At 36.2% G+C, this 22,708-nt stretch overlaps 1 long non-coding RNA gene across 1 annotated transcript in view; it reads left to right on the forward strand.

Annotated features, from left to right (window-relative positions):
- Positions 1 to 10,139: 10,139 nt before the first annotated feature.
- LOC107708916 (uncharacterized) overlaps positions 10,140 to 22,708 on the forward strand; it is a 75,666-nt gene continuing 63,097 nt past the window's right edge. Inside the window, exon 1 of the long non-coding RNA XR_001636422.1 lies at positions 10,140 to 10,353. This is a non-coding gene — a long non-coding RNA (uncharacterized LOC107708916). The remainder of the gene's footprint in view (positions 10,354 to 22,708) is intronic.

A 22,708-nucleotide genomic window follows, 5' to 3' on the forward strand; every position in this document is an offset into this window, starting at 1 on the left:
ATACGACGCCAATCATAATTCCCTTTATAAGGTCCTTTCAGTCATTATTCAGCAGCTATCGCTTTGCTCAGGAGCTAATCACCCACCTCCATCCCCAGCTCCTCCTCTCGTCCAGTCATGACTTGGCATTGGATATTTCTTCTTGAGTCAGACCACTGAATTATGTTGATATATAAAATAATCACTTAGAACATTGATGATATCTGCTACATTAATCATTAATGTTGGTTCTGTTCAGTTTACCCTAGGGGGGGTTATTTATGCTCTCCCTGCTCCTATCCATGCTAGGCTGCATGGATGGGCAGGGAGTGTTGCCCAGAACAGAACAATACCCCCAACCTAAAATGTATGCTAATTGTACGTTATCTTTGACGATAGTGGTCCTGACAGAACTGATCTCTTGCTAATTTGGTTCTTCAAACGAATTTGCGGATCTGATTAAAATATCTGGATCAAGTTGTCTAAGATTACTGTGCGTTCTCGTGTTCCCCCGTAAAGGGCAGATGTATCGATACTCGAAACCACGATCAGCAATGCAGCGATTGGCTGCGGCAAGACGGCAACGCAATGACATCATATAATTAAAAAAGACACCTGACGAAAAACTTGACAAATTTCTGGACATTTATAAGTAAACAGCCAAGTGAACAAAACTGCATAAATGTTATAATAGATCAATTAAATGTGCACTGTTTTACATGATTCCCAATTATTTATATTCACGATTTCTAGTATTTGTACAGGCGTTACAATTTTATTTTGATGTTGTAATTAGCAATCCATGTAATTTTATCTTTGAAGCAGATTTGTTATGTGACGGCATTAATTAAAGTTTCTTAAGGGTCAAGATCATGTTAACTGCATCTCCTGCGCTCCATTCCCATAATAGCTGTCAGCACTCAAATTAATGCACGACTCAGATTAACTGTATAGCATGTGTGTAAGACTCAAATACAATTATGAAGTAATTATTTTATCACAAATAAATCTTTCAATGAGTAAAACTGTCTGTGTCTATTGTATTATTGATTACACAACATTATAATATTATTTTCAAATTAATCTTTAAATTATTATTATTTTAAATGATTGTCCCCGGATTGGGACTCTTGTAATAAAGTAGCAGTGGCTGGGACAGATTTTAAATATCAATTCCACTTAAAAAGATGCAATCTAATTCTGTTTACATTAAATAAGCCTGCTCCCGAGCAGGTTTAAAGGGGTCCTATTATGCTTTTTCACTTTTTAAATTTTAGTCAGTGTGTAGTGTGTATGTTTGGGCATAAAAAAGATCTAGAAAGTTACAAATCTCAAAATCCACTCCAAAGGGAGATGTTTCGTTTTTAAAAAATCCCTTTTCAAGAACTACAACGAACGGCTCGTTTGGACTACAGCATTTGTTTTCCGGGCTTTGTGATATCACAAAGCAGCTCATTACATTTCGTTTTTTTCGAAAGGCGGGCCTTCATTAAAACCCAGAACTAATCGAGCCGTTTGTGCCAGGCTGGGGAGAAAGGTATTTTAATAATGTAAATTATGTGAAAAATAATGCGTTTTTCGAACCACCAAGCATGAGAGCATGTTCTAGTACACCCCCAAAACAAAATCAAGACTTTGTAAAAGAGCATAATAGGACCCCTTTAAGCTTACGGACCTGTTGCTATGACAGCAAGTCCAGGATGTGCTTCGAAGAACCAAATAAACCAAGATCATGCCAAATCGTCAACAATCAAATCCAGCTAACTGAGTTTGCAACGTACGAAGAACGGGCTCCTGAAGTTTGAAGAGCATCCTCATTCCTGTCGGGCTCAGTGTGGACTGGAGTTTGGAAGGCATTTACACTGCAGTTGGACTAGCCCTCCTATGACAGAAAAGGACCATTCAAATTAACTTTTTCTTTTTATGTTTCTCCTTTTTTCCTTTTTTTGCCCTATCCACATCAGAAGCACGTTGATGCACATGTTGTTAACGTGATGTTAACGTTCGAATAGTTAATACCATTCAAACTTTATCATGTATTTTCATATGTATTCATATTTGAATGTTCATAGACCACTGATCTGTTAAAGTGTTTTTTTTTTTTAAATAAATATGTTATAGTGCTACCTAATAGGCTGATTTGTCAAGGCTGCAAATTTTGACTCTGAAAAAGTGAGGGTATCTCTTGCTATGTGAAGTAAATAACACACAGTTCAGTTTTTCAGTGCCTGCTTGAGCAAATGGATTCTGTATTATGTAATGTTTTCCTACATTTTTGACTGTGCCCTATTTTTACAGGTGCTCACAAACTAAAAAGTGAGCGTATAGTCCTGGACAGAGAAAACTTCAGCAAATAAATGCATTTCCTATTCTCATAACATGGTCATGTAACGTACTTTCAGTGTTTCTCCTGGACTGTAGCACAGCTCTCTCTGCCTTTTCCTCGCCCTCAGCTGAGCTAGTCTTCTGGGTGTTTTTTTCACTAACTTTCTTCTTCATTCATTCATAATGATTCACTTTGGCCACTTAACAAGGCCTATTTCAAATTTACAGAACAAAATCAAGTTCAAAACAAAACAAAAAATCAAAAATATTTGGTCTAGAATTAATGAAATATAATCAAGAATTACATTAAAACAACTTACTTTATAATCATAAGAAGGGGTGAGCCTCTGGCTCAACTTACCCCAGGGCTTTTGGCTCAAATTACCCCACTCTTACCATTTTAATAAACTTGTATCATCCAGCAGTTTAGAGCTAACATCATGCTGACAGTATAGCCTCATGTTCTGACGTCCTAAAACATAAACACATATGTGATATTTTTTCAGATTTGTCTGTAATTGTTCAGACACAAGAAGCATGAGTCCTTGAACATTAAAAAAGCATTTTGAACAGCAAAAAACTGTTTTTTTTAACTTAAATGTAGCCTCTCTCATGGGGCCTCCCATGGGGTGAGTACACTCTAAAAAATACTGGGTTAAAAAGGGACAAACCCAGCTATTGGGTTGTTTTGACCCAGCGGTTGGGTTGTTTTTAACCCAGAATTTTTTAGAGTGTAAAATGGATAACTCTTCATATATTTGTGGTCACATCACCAATTTTGTTTAAGGTTGCCTAGTAACAAGGGGTGGTGCGTGAGTTTGTTATTAATGCGCGAACAAACCGCGTATGTGCGATTGCGGCACACAGTATTTTTATACAAGCACATTTCAATATGGTTGCATGTCTGGTGAGTGTTTTATAATGGATACTCGTTGAAGAAGTGCGTTCTGGAGGAGTTTCCACACATTCAGAGTGTTTTTACTTTTCATTTGTATTTTGCAGTGTTTAGTAATTCTGTACAGTATATGCTGTCAGGTCAGTTTTTCCTTCAGTTACCTTTTTTCTTGGAACTTTCACTGTTTAGCATTTGCTGAAATTATTGGATATGGTTCAGCCCTACCTAGAAAACTTTCCATCAGCCGCTGCTGCTCAACATAAGACAGATCAGGTAGAGAACTCACATCACCGTTGTGGCTTTTAGTCAATTTATTTGAGCTCTTTCCAATCTGATTTAATTCCATTTCACAAGGTCTCGGTCTGATTTGATTCAGATCCATTTGGGTATATTTCCGATATAATTTCCCTTTTACTTATGAAAGAAACTCATATTTTTTGCATGAAAATAGCTGGCTCATAAGAGGTGTTTGTTTAGGGAATAACACTGTAAATAAACTTCTAAAAGTTTACTTTAATTTTTTATTTTATTTATATATTTATTTATTTGTGTGTGTGTGTGATGTCAAATTTTGATAGTTCAATCAATCTTTTGTTGAAAAATAGGAGTGTAAACTTTTGCAGTTGTCATCTAAGACACTACAGGATCAACAACTTTTGCTTAAAGGAAAGAAAGAGTAGCTATGGGCACTGAATCTTCTCTCATGTACTCTACCAGATTATTGGCCAATCAATACAATTAGTTACGGTGTTTTGAACAGCTTGTTGTGTCTGTTGCGATCCTGTATGATGGGATGGAAGCACATGCCAGAGCTCCATCACTTCCATGAGGTCACCATAGCAACCGGAGCCTTTTACCAGTCATTTGGGAATTCCACTGTTGCACGGCTCACTTGCCAAATAAGTAAATCAGCCCTTTGGCGGCTCACACTTTCGCGTCTCTTTAGCAACCAGTTGCTATGCAGCTACTGTTGCTATGCCTGTGCGGAGGGATTTATGGGAACTGTGTAAGTCTTTCTGTGATCGTCCTCCACCCCCAAAACTCTCTCTGAAATGGTTTGATCATCGGGGAGAATTGCTCTTGATCATGTAATTCGTAACGCACAATTCGATTGACACTTACATTCAATCCGAGGAGCTTGTGTGTTTTTATAGAAGCATCAATAAGAGTGGAATTGTGTGGGTTTCCTCCCACTGACAGTCAGCAGTCTTCATGATAGGCTGATTTCCTACATGCCGCTGTTCACATCTATGGGCCGGTGTCAACGTCACTTCCAGCCATTATACAGACTCTCTGAGTCCTTGGGAGAGGGAATAAGTCAAGATAATGACAGATCTGCAGAGCACAGCATTATGTAATGAGATGAGTGTGACGTGACAGAACAACAGTGATGCTTTGTGTCTTTGTAACTGAAAGATGGAAGTCAGATATTGGCTTTGAAGGATCTTTTCTTGTGCAAGATGTCGGTTTTGTCAATCTTCTATTAGTTAATCCAGAATACAAACAATTCTTGTTTATTTTTTAAAAATAAGAATTATTTAATAAAATTAAAATGATTTATTAATGATTTATTTTACTTTTATATATATATTTGCGTGTGTGTGTGTTTACAAAATGGGAGAAATTGAAGTTTTATATTTGTTTTCTAAGATGCACAACATTATAGAATCAAAAACTTTTGCTTATAGGAAAGAAAAAGTAGCTGTTGTGATACTTGTGTTGGTTTTAAAGAATAATCTTTTGTGCAAGATGTCTGTGTTGTTAGTTTTCTATTCAGTAATCCAGAATACAAACAATTCTCATCAAAAAGAAGAATGAATGAATGAATTAAACACTTTATTTATTTTTTTTAAATTATAAAAAAAAAAAAAAAATTCTGCCAAAATGGGAGTTTTACCATTGTTGTTAGGATCACCAATTTTTCCTTAAAGAAAAAGTATCTCTTGCGGTGCTTAATTGAATTATTTAATAATAATTTATTAAATATTTTTAGTACATAATTTAAAATGTATTATGTATTATTTTTCTTCTATTCATTTTTTTTTCTACCCAATTTTTGTTTTGTTACTTGTTTTTATTTAAATTTATTTTAATAAATTAGATTTAAGTAAGAGGGTTGTCCCTTTATGTAACTGTTTCATGGAACTCAATATATTTTTTTGTAAATTTTTTTATTAATCCAGAATATAAACAATTCGTTTTACAGTATACTTTTTTCCCTTATACTGTTTTTTTTCTACCAAAATGGGAGAAAATTTATAGTTTTACAGCTGTTATTATGATCAACGTCTTTTGCTTAAAAGAAAGAAAAAGTAGCTCTTTGTGGTGCTTTGTGTCTTTATGTAACTTTGATGGAACTCAGATATTGGCTTTAATATATAAGGATATAAGGATCCTTTCTTGTGTGAGATGTCTGTTTTTCAAATGGATTTTTTTTTCTAACATGCTCTTTAGAAAATGAGGGTGGGATGTTTTCTGAAGGGTTTGAGAGGCAGCGCTCCACTGAGAGCCTGCTTGACTCAGTGTTGAGTTTATTAAGAAGAGGTTTGTGGGCCAGTGGATCTCTGTATCTTTGGCAGAGCTCTTCTGAAGTCACTCATGCTTGCTGTCATCCAAAAAAATAAAAATAAATAAAACCTCACTAAGGAGCTGCATATTCCTGTGTAGTGTCTATGGATAGTGTTATTTTAGTGTCACTGATGTACTGTTTACTCTAAAAAAAAAAAAAAATGCTGGGTTGTTTCAACATGTCTTTGGGTCAAATATGGACTAACCCAACTTTTGGATTAAAAATTTAATTAAAATTTTTTGTCCATATTTGACCCAAAGTTATGTTGAAACAACACAGCATTTTTTAAGTGTTATAGTTTGTATTTTCAGTTTTCACTTCAGTAAAAATTTTGTAATTCAGTTAAAAAAATTGTTTTTGTCTTTTAATATTTCTGAATTGTTATTATTATTTGTATTTATTCGTTTTAGTATGTGTAGTTAAACTAAACAAAAATAAATAATGTTTTTAAAAAATATATATAGTTTAGGGTTAAATGTAGCTATAAGTGAATCATTTCACTACGATTCATTTCTCTGTGATTTTATAAAAGATACGTGCATGATAATAATAATTAGCAATAATTAGCAAATATTTTAGATTTAAGTTCCCAAAAAGATGAACTGACCTGCCTGTTCACAACACAATGACTAAAACGTATGCAAATGTTACAAGTTATTTGGACTTTTGTGTTTTACTTTTTTTTCATTTGCATTATGCTTGGAATTATAGTGCCATTTTAATAAACACTTGATGTGACAATAGGTTCTGTGCAGAGTAGATTCTTTGTTAGAGTCTAGTATCTTCCTCTGGAGATAAAAAATATATGTTTTTGAAAAGTGCAGAAAAGGCCAGATGACAATTACCGTCTGAATATGAAGGCTGTGTTGTTCATTTCTCCTCCTGAATACCTAAAAGAGTAGATTCTTTGTTAGAGTCTAGTATCTTCCTCTGGAGATAAAAATATATGTTTTTGAAAAGTGCAGAAAAGGCCAGATGACAATTACCGTCTGAATATGAAGGCTGTGTTGTTCATTTCTCCTCCTGAATACCTAATAGTGATAAAGCATTTTATTCTGATCTTAGAATGGTTTGCTGTTCTTATAAAGACAGGGATTTGAAGGGGTTTAAACTTTATTCAGAAATTCTTTATAATAATTTTCATAAATATCTTACTTTTTTGTATTTTTACATGAATTAGATTTTTTTATTAGTCAGATCATAAGTTAATATGCATTTAAATAATAACCTCAAAATGTTTTTCTAAGAGAATATGTGAATATCTTTGCATCTCGTTTTATTCTTTTTCTTAGCCTTCAAGCAAAACATTCCACAAAAGGAAGTTTGTTAGGGTTACATTTATAAAACAAGAAATTGTTTAGATCAAAATTCTCAGAATTCATCCTGTGGAATTTGTTTTGAAAACTGCCATTGCATTACCATGGAAACGGTACTTTAAATCTTTTTATTAGGCTCCTCCCCCTAGTGGAGGGTGTCAAGTTTCATATTACAAAATTTTCTCATATTCTCAAAATTTACTATAATTTTTTACAATCAAAACTTTTTCTTTTTCTAATCTTGACAAAACACATTGTTGGAAAGTCTCAAGTTGGCTGTTTTATGATAATCAATTTTGTAATCATTTTGACAGAATTGTATAAATTCGCCTTAACCTCAATTTACTCAGGCACCTCAATTTTTGTGATATCAACTTCAAATTTGGAACATATACATTAGTTAGACTTATGACTTTGATTTTGTAGCAATTTTAGATTCCAAAATATTTCGTAAAATATATATATATTTTTTAGTACAGTACATTTTCTTTAAACTTCTATAACTTTTTACATTGCCTTCTATTAAAAGAGACCAACCTTAGGCATGACAGTTAAGAGGATAAGTGAGATTTAAAGGGTTAGTTCACCCAAAAATGAAAATTAGCTTGTGTTTTACTCACCCTCGAGGCATCCTAGGTGTATGTGACTTTCTTCTTTCAGACGAATCCAGTCGGAGTTATATTAAAAATTGTCCTGGCTATTCCAAGCTCTATCATTGCAGTCAGCGGGTGTTGCAGTTGAGCAGTCCACGAGTCGTCAAATAAAGCACACGCATTCATAATAAAACGTGCCACAGACGGCTCCGGGGGGTGAATAAAGGCCTCCTGTAGTGAATCCATGCAGGAAACTTTGCTTCCTTTGCTCCTATAAACAAACTCGCGCGACTAGCATATCTCAGAGGCGCTCGCGCTGCGCACACGTGCTGCGTCATCCGCCGGAACGGCTTCCCCGTATGACAGACACCGGAAGTGAGAGAAAAGTGTTTATTACATTTGAAATATGGATATTTTTCTTACAAAAACGCATGGATTCGCTAGAGGAGGCCTTTATTCACCCCTCGGAGCCGTCTGTGGCACGTTTTATTATGGATGCGCGCACTTTATTTGACGTCTCGTGGACTGCTCAACTGCAACACCCGCTGACTGCAATGATACAGCTTGGAATAGCCAGGACAATTTTTAATATAACTCCGACTGGATTCGACTGAAAGAAGAAAGTCACATACACCTAGGATGCCTCGAGGGTGAGTAAAACACAGACTAATTTTCATTTTTGGGTGAATTAACCCTTTAAGAGTCAGAATATTTTGGGGGTCACTAAATATATTCTTGAACCCCTATAGCATTTCTTGTTTGAAATGCTATTATTACATTAGTCATTTGTTAATTATGTTAGAGAATCTGTCCGTGTTCAGTAGCCTGTCTGATAGCATTATTCTAAACATGCAGAGACTCATGGTCAGTGACAAACAGCTGATCACCTTATTTGCTCCCAGCAATGTGAGGATTTCATTTAGAATCCCTAGACAACAAGGGTGAAAATTAAACTAGTAGTTAATGAGAGAGGTGTAATGAGTTGGGCCACAAGGGGAACTGAAAGAACAGATGGACGGAATGAATAATGCATTTCATAATCTTCACTAAGTCGTGAATGTATTTTCTGTGGCAGCAGATGTCATTTAGACTTCTGTCCTCCTGGACTCTGAAGGAATCTGAAGTAGCAGGAATAGAGAGGTTAGAGTGAAGGCGAACTCAGACAGTGACAGAGTTATTAATGCATACTGTGAATGACAGAATTCAGAAAAATGTATGAGGGTCAGCAGTGTGAATGTTGAATAGTTTATACAAAATATGACTTGAGTACTGCTTTTCTGTGATGAACGATTTCAGTTTCTGATTTAAAAGTCAAGCTTAAAGCCAAAAAATGTCTAGGTTGAGTAACTGTTGAGTAAATGTTGGCATAAATAGTTTTTAGCATAATCGTTTACTATTATTTTTAAAGGATAGGCAGTGAAGCAATTTTAAAATGTTATTATTTGGAAATAGTTTTGTCCACCAAACCAAAGTCAGTATGCCATAACCAATATGCATGAAGTTATTTTGTGTCATATGACAGTTTTGTGTGTGTTTTTGTCTTTATTTAGATTGAACAGTAAGCTATACTGTTCTCTGAATATTTGAAACAAGTAACTATTCAAGAGTAGCATTTAAAAAATGTAAAAATAGTAACATTTAAAAAATGTTTAGACAAACATCCAACTAAAAAGCTCTATCTATTTATTTTCTCACAGAAATTAATAGCTTATTCAGCAAGGATGCATTCAATTGATCAATATAATGTTACATAGATTTATATTTTAAATAAATGCTGTTGTTTTGAACTTTCTATTCATCACAGCATCCTGAATTTTTTTATTACATTTTCCATATGAATATGAAGCAGTAAAGTTTTACTGCTTTCAACAGAGCAGAAAAATCAGCATATTAGAATGATTTCTGAAGGATCATGTGACACTGAAGACTGGAGTAATGATGCTGAAAATACAGCTTTGCATCACAGGAATAAATGACATTTTAACACATTAAAACAGAATACAGCCGTTTTCATTTGCAGTAATATTTCACAATATTCATTTTTTTACTGTATAGTCTTGGTGATACGTTTTGGCTATTTTACTTGATGGATGACATGAACAATGTTGTTACCCATGACCAAATCATGTATAGCTGTAGATGAGATAACACTGACAGATACTGAACAGACAGTGATTTGAGTTGGACTGGGTGAGTTTAACAGTATAGGCTAACTCTCAGTAAGTGCCTCTGAAATGATCTTTTGATTGCCGTTGACCTTGCGCCACTTCTTGCATGATACCGAGTCTCTCGGACGGTAGGTCCCTCCCATGGTTATGAATAATACATGACATTACAGTTGGTCAAGGCAGAGGTCTGTCAGTCTGTGCAGCGCTGCATGCCACAGTCACGCTTGCGATGATCCGGTCGCCTCGCGTTCACTCTGCAGTGGCGCATCGCTGTCGTTTGACTCTCGCCTGTCCTCTGTGCACTGCTACAGACAAACAGTGGCGGTATTGATATGTAGAGCGGAGAAACCGGCCAGCGTTCAGCCCACGTATCTGCGGAAGGGAAAGGAAGCCGTATTTTGTGGCTGGTGGAGGGCTGTCATGAGAAAAAGCACGCGAAGGAAACACATCACTCAGGTTACACCGGTGCCGCTGAAGAAGGTGGGACGGAGAGTAAAAGATACGCAAGGTACGTGTTTGCCTCTCTCTCTCTCTCTCTCTCTCTGTGTGTGTGTGTGTGTGTCATTAACCACCGTGTTGCCAGAACGAGGCCAGAAGGTTAATCCGGTATAAAGACGGTCGTGTACCTAATTTCACACTGACGACTGATATTTGACACGAATGTATCGTTGGCTTGTCAGCTTTTACGAAAATGACCAGTTTCTGCAAATACCACATTTAATTCAGTTGTTGTTATTCAACAATAAATCAAAGTGGGTCTATTTCAAACAGGCTTTTCCCCAAATGTTTTCCCAGACTCTGCTCGCCAATAACAACTTTCCAATTGTACAGGTGCATCTCAATAAATTAGAATGTCGTGGAAAAGTTCATTTATTTCAGTAATTCAACTCAAATTGTGAAACTCGTGTATTAAATAAATTCAATGCACACAGACTGAAGTAGTTTAAGTCTTTGGTTCTTTTAATTGTGATGATTTTGGCTCACATTTAACAAAACCCCACCAATTCACTATCTCAACAAATTAGAATATGGTGACATGCCAATCAGCTAATCAACTCAAAACACCTGCAACGGTTTCCTGAGCCTTCAAAATGGTCTCTCAGTTTGGTTCACTAGGCTACACAATCATGGGGAAGACTGCTGATCTGACAGTTGTCCAGAAGACAATCATTGACACCCTTCACAAGGAGGGTAAGCCACAAACATTCATTGCCAAAGAAGCTGGCTGTTCACAGAGTGCTGTATCCAAGCATGTTAACAGAAAGTTGAGTGGAAGGAAAAAGTGTGGAAGAAAAAGATGCACAACCAACTGAGAGAACCGCAGCCTTATGAGGATTGTCAAGCAAAATCGATTCAAGAATTTGAGTGAACTTCACAAGGAATGGACTGAGGCTGGGGTCAAGGCATCAAGAGCCACCACACACAGATGTGTCAAGGAATTTGGCTACAGTTGTCGTATTCCTCTTGTTAAGCCACTCCTGAACCACAGACAACGTCAGAGGCGTCTTACCTGGGCTAAGGAGAAGAAGAACTGGACTGTTGCCCAGTGGTCCAAAGTCCTCTTTTCAGATGAGAGCAAGTTTTGTATTTCATTTGGAAACCAAGGTCTTAGAGTCTGGAGGAAGGGTGGAGAAGCTCATAGCCCACGTTGCTTGAAGTCCAGTGTTAAGTTTCCAGAGTCTGTGATGATTTGGGGTGCAATGTCATCTGCTGGTGTTGGTCCATTGTGTTTTTTTGAAAACCAACGTCACTGCACCCGTTTACCAATAAATTTTGGAGCACTTCATGCTTCCTTCTGCTGACCAGCTTTTTGAAGATGCTGATTTCATTTTCCAGCAGGATTTGGCACCTGCCCACACTGCCAAAAGCATCAAAAGTTGGTTAAATGACCATGGTGTTGGTGTGCTTGACTGGCCAGCAAACTCACCAGACCTGAACCCCGTAGAGAATCTATGGGGTATTGTCAAGTGGAAAATGAGAAACAAGAGACCAAAATATGCAGATGAGCTGAAGGCCACTGTCAAAGAAACCTGGGCTTCCATACCACCTCAGCAGTGCCACAAACTGATCACCTCCATGCCACGCTGAATTGAGGCAGTAATTAAAGCAAATGGAGCCCCTACCAAGTATTGAGTACATGTACAGTAAATGAACATACTTTCCAGAAGGCCAACTATTCACTAAAAATGTTTTTTTTATTGGTTTTATTTTATTGGTTTTTGTTAAATGTGAGCCAAAATCATCACAATTAAAAGAACCAAAGACTTAAACTACTTCAGTCTGTGTGCATTGAATTTATTTAATACACGAGTTTCACAATTTGAGTTGAATTACTGAAATAAATGAACTTTTCCACGACATTCTAATTTATTGAGATGCACCTGTACTTGGTATTTTGGTATATTAGCGGAACTGTTACCGTGGTAAGTTTAGGGCATTGCTTAATGATCAGATAGTTTGTACATCCAACGTTGGATTTGAGATTTGTAATAGTTTTTTATTGTCATACTATTTAAACTTGTCTTTTCGTATAACACGCCATAAAATTTCGGCTCACACTTTAGTTTGGGGACCAATTCCCACTATTAACTTTTGCCTCAGTAAACTCCTAGCTGCTTATTAATACAGTTAGTACAGTAAAGTTTATGTCTGGAGTAGGATTAAGGGATCTAAAATATGGTCATGCAGAATAAGGCATTAATATATACTAATAAGCAGCCAATATGGAATTAATATGCATGCAAATAAGCAACTAGTTAATAGTGAGAGTTGGTCCTTAAACTAAAGTGTTACCATATTGGCCGAATTAGCGATGATCAGCATACTTCCAGTCACTGAAGTTAATGCATTTGTAAACTCTTATTAAAAGATAAACACTTGTTCAAAACAGTATTTCTATCCAGTGTACTAAAGCTCTCCTGGCCTAGTCACTTTCTCCATATATCATGATAATTAAATGCCTGTTGATGAATTTTAATCACATGTGGTTGTGTTAGTGTAAATAGTGCAGCATACTAAATACTTCAAGTCTTCATCAGACTGCCATCAGAAACACGTTTTTGACATCTAGCTCTCGATGTTTGGTAATGGTTGATATAGGCATTCTAAATGCATGTTATATCTTAAATAATGAACAGTTCGTCCATTTGTATGTTTAAGATTTTGATCTTGCAATTATTAGTCAAAATGGCATAACAATTGTTCTACATGCCCTTCATTTTTCTTATTTTTTTGATAATTTGGTACACTCGGTTTTATGTCACAATATGGAAGCAAAGTTCTGTCGCTACACTTTCATTGTGACTCTTTGTACATTAATTCATTATACATTAATTTCATTGCAACTATAAATCAGGGGTCTCCAAACTCGGTCCTGGAGGGCCGGTGTCCTGCAGAGTTTTGCTCCAACTTGCCTCAACACACCTGCCTGGAAGTTTATAGTATACCTAGTAAGACCTTAATTAACTGGTTCATGTGTGTTTAATTAGGGCTGGAGCTAAACCCTGCAGGACACCGGCCCTCCAGGACCGAGTCTGGAGACCCCTGCTCTAAATATTATGCCAAATTTACACCGCAAAGGCAGCACAGAAGCGCTTCTGAAGTGGCTTTTGGGTGTCTTTACACTAGGGATGCAACAATGCACCCCGAGCCGGTTGAAAATCGATATGTGACGATTCAAGTCGGTTGAGATGTTAAAGGGGTCATTAACTGAGAAATCTAAATTCCCTTGATCTTTTGACATATAAGAGGTCATTGTACTAAAAACATCCTGTACGTTTCAGAACTCAAACATTTCTCATTAGTCTAAAAACAGCTTATATTGAAGGCAATCTTCCAAAACGACAGGTTGTGGGATGTGACACTTTATGACGTAATAGTGTGGCTAAACCCCGCCTCCGCAGAAGAAGATCAGCTCCTGCTTCTACATCACTGTACATCACCGTTTAGCCCCGCCCACCGATTCATGCACGTAGTGTAAATAACGAGAGAGGCAAACAACAGGTCTACGCAGAAACAAGACAAGACACTGTTCAGTGCCAAGCTGTGGAAAAACAGTCTTTGCATTGCCTTCCTTCTGATCCCAACATTAGGAAAGAGTGGATGAACTTTATTTTTAATGCAGATCCAGACCCCATCAGTAAGAACTTGGTCCTTGGTTCACTTAATTTTACCACAGATTCGTTTACAAACAAGGCGCAATTCGATGCAGGATTTTCAGAAAGACTGAAACTAAAAGACGATGCTGTGCAACTATATTGGATCTGATGTAATGTCGCACCACACAAGTGTGAGTAAGCAGGACAGAAAATAGCAGATTATTTCTAAATTATGATGTTTTTGATGTAAAAATCTTGATAACATTATAAGTGGACCTCAGAGAACAGTACAAAATAAAAAAGGCAGTTCATGACCCCTTTAAATGAATCGCGGTACAGTTGAGGGTGGGGTTTATATTTCTCTCTTCAGAAAAGTTTAGATGGTATTTTCTTTCATCTCGCCTCAGTATAATGTGTATTAAGGTAGTGTTTATTAGCGCAGCGCTGCTTTGTTTACAGCGGTAACTGTCAGAGAGTGAATTTGCCTTCTCATGCAGCCCATCTGCTGTTTTTGTTTCGTTCAGATGTTTTATGTAGTATAGTTTCACAAAGCTAAAGTCAGACCATTCTGTTTTTGCTTCAAATTTTGAAATGACACAATTGCTTCTTTGTTTGGATTAGGGCTGCACGATTAATCGAATGCGATTGTCATGCGCATTTTGTTAGTAAAGCCGGTTCTGTAATAATATAATAATAATAATAATAACTCCGAAACCATATATTGTCATAATCGTGTGTTTATTAGTCTTGTTGAATCAATAAAAGCAGTTAAATCTTCTGTTTATCCAGCTACCGCTATAGGCATTTCCTGGGTTTCTTCTATGAGGCGTATTTGGAGTTTCAGCGCGAGAGCGCCCTCTGGCCTTTGGATGGACATTTACTGCTGATCACAGAACCGTGCTTCACTGAAAGATACGCATGACCATCGCAGCTTCTGTCGAATCGCAATTTCGATTCCATTTCGATTTATCGTGCAGCCCTAGTTTGGATTATGATTAAAATGCAGTGGTTGCCTCTAATTATAAATGAAAAAAGCACAGGCACTTAGTTTGTTTATATGAAGAGATTTATTTTATTTGTATTAATTTATTTGATTTGGGATTTGTTTTAAAATTTTTATTTAGTTTAGTTATTTGACATATTTCAATTTCACAAACAAATGTGCAGCACTTTGTCTGAAAAATAATAAAAGGACACCGTCGCCACCTTGTGGACAAACTAATAGGTTGTTTGCACATGACGTCACTGATGACGCGCGAAATGCAGCTGGAGGGCAGGAAGTGATTTTTCTCCGTAGGAATCACTAGCAGAAACTCCAAATGCCAGTGTTTTGCGTTGTTTATGGATGCTTAAATTGGCCAAACCGAGAAACCACAAGGAGCTTTTATCGTGTACGAAAATGTGTTGTTCATAAGGGGGAAAAAGTCAAGAAATTCATTGAAAAACGCAGGAAAAAGTGGCTTGTAAACCTGCGTTTGCGGTCGGGAGGAGCGAAGCTTGTGTGATAATGCTCATGCGTGTAAATGGTTATTATAGGATATAATAATATATTAAGATATTTATAAAGATATAAATAGATTGGGCTGCCACCTCCCCGTATTTATATGAGGGATGCGGGATATATGTCGCTCCTGAAACTTTGCTGCATGTACAGGGTTTGTGGCTGTTGGTCCTGTTAGCAGCGCGTAAAACAACTTTTATTTAAAATCTGAATCGATTATAGCCTAGAAAGCGAGCAAATAGCGCGTTCATATAACGTTAATCACTAAAAAGCTCACTTCAATTTATCGCAATCTCACGATTCCGTGAACTGCAAACAATATCTTATTTACGCTTGTGTGATAATGCTCATGCGTGTAAATGGTTATTATAGGATATAATAATATATTAAGATATTTATAAATATATAAATAGATTGGGCTGCCACCTCTCACGCACGCATTATGCCAGTCATAATTCACTCAGTGCTAAACGCCACACGTAGACACGTAAATAAGGTATTAATTGCAGTTCAGAGAGCTTCACTGATTATAAAGGAACATCGTGAGACCCGACCGCAGACGCAGGTTTACAAGCCACTTTTTCCAGCGTTTTTCAGTCAAATTCTTGAATTTTCCCCCCTTATGAGCAACACATTTTTGCACACGATAAAAGCTCCTTGTGGTTTCTCGGTTTGTCCGATTTGAGCATCCATAAACAATGCAAAACACAGGCATTTTGAGTTTCTGCTAGTGATTTCTATGGAGAAAAATCCCTTCCTGCCCTCCAGCTGCATTTCGCACGTCATCAGAATCACGTGATTGCAAACAACCTATTAGTGCAAAAATAATTCAAGATGTGCGACCTTGTATTGTCACTCCATGAATGGATATCAGATAGTAATTCACACCCCTAGTGACCACTGAAACCTGTCCTCCTCACTCACGCATCATTCTTACATTCTGATTGGCTCTTTAGTACGGTCTATCTAGCTTGTTCTGCTTGCTCTTATTCCCTGTGGTTTCTGGCTCATTTGCTGTTATGAGGGCAGAAACGGTAGAAGTAGAGGCAGAGGTGGGCTTCTGTCCTGTGGACTTCTGCTGAGTCATTTTCTCTGGGTGATAAGGAAAAAAAAATGGAACTCAGTAAACAGCCAGTCAGAGAGGCAGAAAGACAGCATCGTAGGCTGGGGATGTACATGGCTGAGGGATATGAGAAACCTGAATTTCACAGCAGGTATGAGAGTGTTCAGATGTGAGTGGTAATGTTCAATTTGTAACACAGGGAGAGAGAATATACTGCTTACTCCATCTCAGAATGTATGCAAAATGTTTTTGCTTGGGGGGAGTTTGTTTTACCTTTAAGCCATAATGAAGCAAAGCATCAGTGACATACTCACTGCAGTTTTGAGCTAAAATGAACACTAGTGGCAGTAAAACACCAACAACTTTTAATTTGTTTTTACACAAATTCTAATTACAGTTGCAGATTATCGAATAATAAAGACTTAATTTCACACAGTGCCTTGCATAATAATATGTTATTATCTGAAAACATTGTTTTTGTAAAATAAAACATTTTGATGTCTGCGTCATATAACCAGCTCCATATGTGCTTTTGTGATGTAGTAAACTTGCTCAGTAGTGCACCCGGTACAGATTTGCTCTTGTGATGCGAAGCACTCGTGTATGAGTCCCGTGAAACACAAGTGATGATAAAGGAAAAAAAAAACAACCTCGGAAAGACTTGTAGAAGCAAACTAAATGTTGCGTCTAATGTCACCGTTGCTTCAGCAAATGCGTTTTTTTTTTCCACGTCTGCTTTTATTAACAGTATTGCTATGTTATTTTCAAACATGACGGAGCATTAACCTTGTGATGTCAAAAAGTCATATTTGACTAGTTCACTCAATGCAGAAGACTGATGATCAATCCTACCGCAGGCAATTAATCTGCTTTCTGAATAGTGAGTTTCATAGTTTTAGTTTTACCTGTTAACATTACATCTGTTAGTTTTACTAATTGTTTTAGGCATAGACTATTTAATAGTTTGTCTAAATGTTGGCATTATAATAAGCCATGAGTTCTGGATGCATCATGAAACCTATTAAAAACAAGATTTTGTGATCAGATTTTTATTTTACTTCAGATAGTATGGCACCAGTACTTGGACCACTTACTCTTACCGTACCCAGAAATTAGGTTAAGTCCATAATAAAAGTGCATTGAGCAGGGTGACAAGAAATTTAGCTTTAGTTACGGTATTCCACAAAGGTCAGAATAGATGAGGAGAAACATTATGATGGAAAAACACAACAATCACAATCACAGTCAAAGACATTTCCATCCGGACAGGATTAGATTCTCAGAGGACACCTAGGAGTTATTTGACAAACAATAGGTAATTTGCTCCATAATTTCTGCACAGCCTTTGTGAGGAAAAACAAAGATATGTTTAATTCAAGTACATCTGTGAAACACAAATGTACCTGACCTCCTCTGGGAAAACTAGCTCTGAATAAGCTACGGCCAGCACTGAATAGAACTTTGTGGTCTTTTTTCATATATTCGGTTATACAGGCATGCATGTATGCTTCTGTGAGGATGTCTGCAGTAAGTACTGAGCAGATCCCTGCAGTGCTTAACCTCTACCATGGCTGCTGCTTAACCAATTAGCCAGCTGCTACTGTTGTCCCAGCAGATAATTAAGGGAAAATATGTTCATGTGTGTGCAATTGTGTGTCAGATTAGCTCAATGTGTGTGATTCATCTTCTTGTAACAATTATGGTTTGTGCAATCTATGTCATGTATGTCATGATCATAACCCAAATCTATTAAAAACTGTGATATTTTTGACATGTGTGATGACTGTATTTTGATCACAACCCAAGTTTAACTTACTAAACTGACATTTTTGACATGTATGATGTTTTTGACTATATAATTGATCATAACCATAACCAAAACATTGATATTTTTGACATGTATGATGTTTTTGGCTCTAAAATGGATCATAGCCCACATCTAATTTACTAAACTATACCATTTCTGACATGTATGATGTTTTTGACAATATCATTGATTTTGACTATAAGTGATTATAACCCAAATCTAATTTACTCAACTGTTAGATTTTAGACATGCATGCTGATTTTGACTATATAAGTGATTATAATATATAATGGTAACCATTTTAAATGCATTCCCTAGATAATCAGTAATGTGTACTGATACAGTATATAGTCTGTGGCTGTTCTCAACAACACTCTTTCACTGGAGTGCCTATGGAGGTCTAAAAATACATACACCTGCCCTTAAAAAACACTCAAGCACATACCCCATCTGTCTATGCATTATGAATAAATCCTGTAATTTTGTCCACTGGAGATTGCTCTGTAATAGCCAATCTGCGTAATTGAATTCCCTGTGTATGTCAAATCCATTTCTGTGGTCAGGGTGGTTATTTGCCTCTGATATTTCTATGATCATACCGCATAAAAGTCATATCGCTTTTTCTCATGCATTACATTAATCAGATTTGTGTTCTAACCAGTGTAATATTTCCTTTATGTAAGTTTGATGGGAGCCGCAACCCCCACGAGAGCACATTTCCCCTCCAAATCTTTCAACAATTCACTTCTTTACTGGCATTTGTTCAGAGATTTAATTTGCTCTGTATTATTCAGATTTTTTATTGTTTTACTTTCTAGAGTCTCTGATTACTTTTAAACAGTTTCTTCTGCTTTTTCATCACTGTGTTATTATTATAATCATTTTTTTCAGCTGTTTGTGATCACATCCCAGAGAGGGCATTTATGTCAGCTTTGATAAATAAGTATTTATGTATTTGCTCTGAAATGGCTCAAAAGCCTTTTTTTTAAAATCTGAGGAACCATCATTTTAACTAAACAGCCATGATAACCAAGTAGAAATGCTGAAATATGTAAAATACCATTTAAAAAGTCTAGTTGAAAATAAATCAAGGCATGTTTTCACTTTTTTTTTGTTAAATGAACAAGAATAAGCAAGAATAATATTTAAAGGGGTCATATGATGCTTTTTTAAAGATAATTATTTTGTGTATTTGGTGTAACAGAATATGTTGACATGCTTTAATGTTCAAAAAACACATTATTTTTCAAATACTGTACATTATTGTAGGTCCTCTATGCCCCGCCTCTCTCAAACGCTTCGTTTTCTACAAAGCCCCCTCCTTAACGAGCCGTTTTAGGGGGGCGTGGCAGAGTCTTAACTTTGATAAAGAATATCTCTTTGGTTTTGAGACTTTAGTCTTTGCAACTTCAGGGATTTTATCTATGCACAATCAGCTTGTAACACTCCAAAGAGAAAGGAAAACTTGAAATCGCGTCATATGACCCCTTTAATTATTTTCAGTACAAAGTCATGAACAGCAATATTTGACTACATATATATATTGCATTCATATATAAGTATTGTACAGTGTAACGTATAATGTATATTAATGCATGACTAGTGCTTTGCTGAACATTGAAACTTTTTGAATGATGCCGCAAATGAATCATTGGGTCAGATTTTTGAATCATTTCATTGAAGTGTCCAGTTTAAACCGATTCACTGAAATGAAGCAACCAATCAAATTATCGGTCATCCATTTTGCAGATCAAACTTTAGACAGTCATCTTATCAACCTGTAGATTGGACAAAGTCTTCTTTTGAGGGCACAGTTGGAAGGATTGGAAAAGGGACTTTGGATTGAATAGTCAGGATGAATGGATCTAGCCAATAGAAAGCTTAAAAAATGTCGCCTCACAATCCCTAATGGGCTCCCAATTAATTTCTTGCTGAAATGAGTCGCTGGGATGGAAAAATAGAAGCAAGTATTTTATTCAGTTATGCCGGTTTTGCCAGAGTTCCATATGCTGCCTACGTTCCATATGCTTCCTTCTGAATCCATGCTTGAGTTTATATTTAGACCCTCTGCGTCTGAATGGATTCAGTGCACTATTACATACGTTTATAGAGAAAACATGAATGCATGTATACAGTCTGTTACAGTCATGTAAATGATTATATACAGTGTAGTTTAATAATCTAATCCACTAAATTTTGACATGATGTTTTTGGATATATGAGTGATCAAAACCAAAATGTAATCTACTTAACTGACATTTCTGACATCTGAATGGATTCAAATCTATTAAACTATGACATTCTTTGACGTCGATCCGTGTGATATTTTTACTAAACTGACATTTTTGACATCTGAATGGATTTATTCCCCACAATTACATATGTTTTTGGAGAATACAGACTGTTACAGCTACAATATAGTTTAATTTATTATTATATATAATGAATATTATGAATGCATGATTAATTCATAAATCATTTCATAAATGTTTTTAGAAGTTATACTACATGATTTTTTCTGTATTGTTTTGGCAGGCAATATTAGAATATTAGTGTTTCTTTTTAGCAATTTTACTGTTTTACTGAGGCTTTTGTTTTTCTTCATTGTGGTTGTGTTACACTGTCGTTTTTAACTTTATGTCCCAAAAGTATTACAAATAAGAAACTAAATACATGGTTATTAGTGTATTGAAGTATGCATGAAATGTATTTTTAAATATATTTTTTGGAATAAATTAATAAAACTGTGCAAAAAATTAGCAACATGTCACTGACCCACAATCATTATCCCAAAAATAAGCCACAGTTTGTCTGAAGGGTCTTGAACCACCCTGAGGGTCAAAACAAAACAAAAACCCACGAAAAGCCAGATTGTGGATAGCATAATATTACTTGGAATTACTAATGCAATATTTGGCGCAGTGTTTGTTCCTTATGCTCTTACAAAATTGTCAATTTATGATGAATCAAAAGAAGGAAATAATTTGTTTGAAATAATCCGATAATAAAATCTGATTGACAAAAGAAATAAATTTTCCATAAATCAAACTTTTAATGGCTGTGAAAAGGAATGGAAATTGTGATGAATATAAAGCAATTTGGCATCTTTTTTGCCCATTATTTCCTTCTTTGTGGTTGATTGCTCTGGTTTGTTGTGTTCCTGTGGCGATCACGATGCTTCCCTCTTGTGTCATAACAGCAATTACTCACGTAACATCTCCTTTAGAGTCATTTATAGAGATAATGAATACACGGGTTTAACTCACCGTGTGGTTGCACAGCCAGGCCTCCCTTAGGTAGCAGCACTGATTCATACATATTTAACGTGTGAATATAGTCATTATCATCACCGGCTGACTATCTGTCTCCACATTTGCTATCTAGTTATCTGACACCAATTTAAAGGCGCTCGTCAGCTTTTGATGGTGAAATTACAGTGCTTGTCCATGTGATGGTGCAATTACAGTATCAACTGTGTTTGTACACATTGATGACGGCTTGATAAATAGAAAATGAGAGCGGATATGTAAAACAGAGATGCGTGTGCGTGTCTGTGAGTGTTGGAGTGCGGAGGTAACAGTCATTTTCAGGTTAGTGTTCATCCACCTACAGACCTGCCGTCATCTCTGAAGGACTGATGAGATTTAAATCACTTCATGAGTCACTCAGGCTCTGAGGAACAAACACCGCTGTCCTTTAAAATCGCTTCAAACACAACAGAGTCTGTGATTAAAAGCCTCACTGTAGCTCATTGGAGTTGATGTGGTCTCGTTTCTGTCTAGGATTGATTGCCGGAATTTTCTATGACGAACAAGCCGCTCGAAATCCATTTGACTTCTGTGATATGATGTGTTTACTTGTGAAACTTATACTATCAGCAAGAAACCGTTGTTATATTGTATTTTGGCATAATATTAACACGCTCTTTATTCAAACTAAGTTGCATAATAATAATAATAGTAATAATATAGCAAATTACATTTACATTTACAGTTATGCATTTGGCAGACACTTTTATCCAAAGTGACTTACATTGCATTTAAGGTATTCTTTATCAGTTCAAATAGTAATATAGTAAAATCATCTAAATGTATTGTAACTTCTAATTAATGTTTAGTATTACTATTAATAATCACCTTTTCGGATCATAAGTCAACAAATCCTGATCTCATATGCTTTTTATACTGTTCTTATTTATTTATTTGAAGAGGGACATGATTTAAGATAGACAGACAGACAGACAGACAGAGATAGATAGATAGATAGATAGATAGATAGAGACAGATAGACAGACAGACAGACAGACAGACAGACAGACAGACAGACAGACAGACAGACAGACAGACAGACAGACAGACAGACAGACAGACAGACAGACAGACAGACAGACAGACA

This window comes from Sinocyclocheilus rhinocerous, unplaced genomic scaffold (genome assembly GCF_001515625.1).
Source record: "Sinocyclocheilus rhinocerous isolate Xijiao unplaced genomic scaffold, SAMN03320098_v1.1 scaffold24, whole genome shotgun sequence".
Classification (NCBI taxonomy): Eukaryota; Metazoa; Chordata; class Actinopteri; order Cypriniformes; family Cyprinidae; genus Sinocyclocheilus; species Sinocyclocheilus rhinocerous.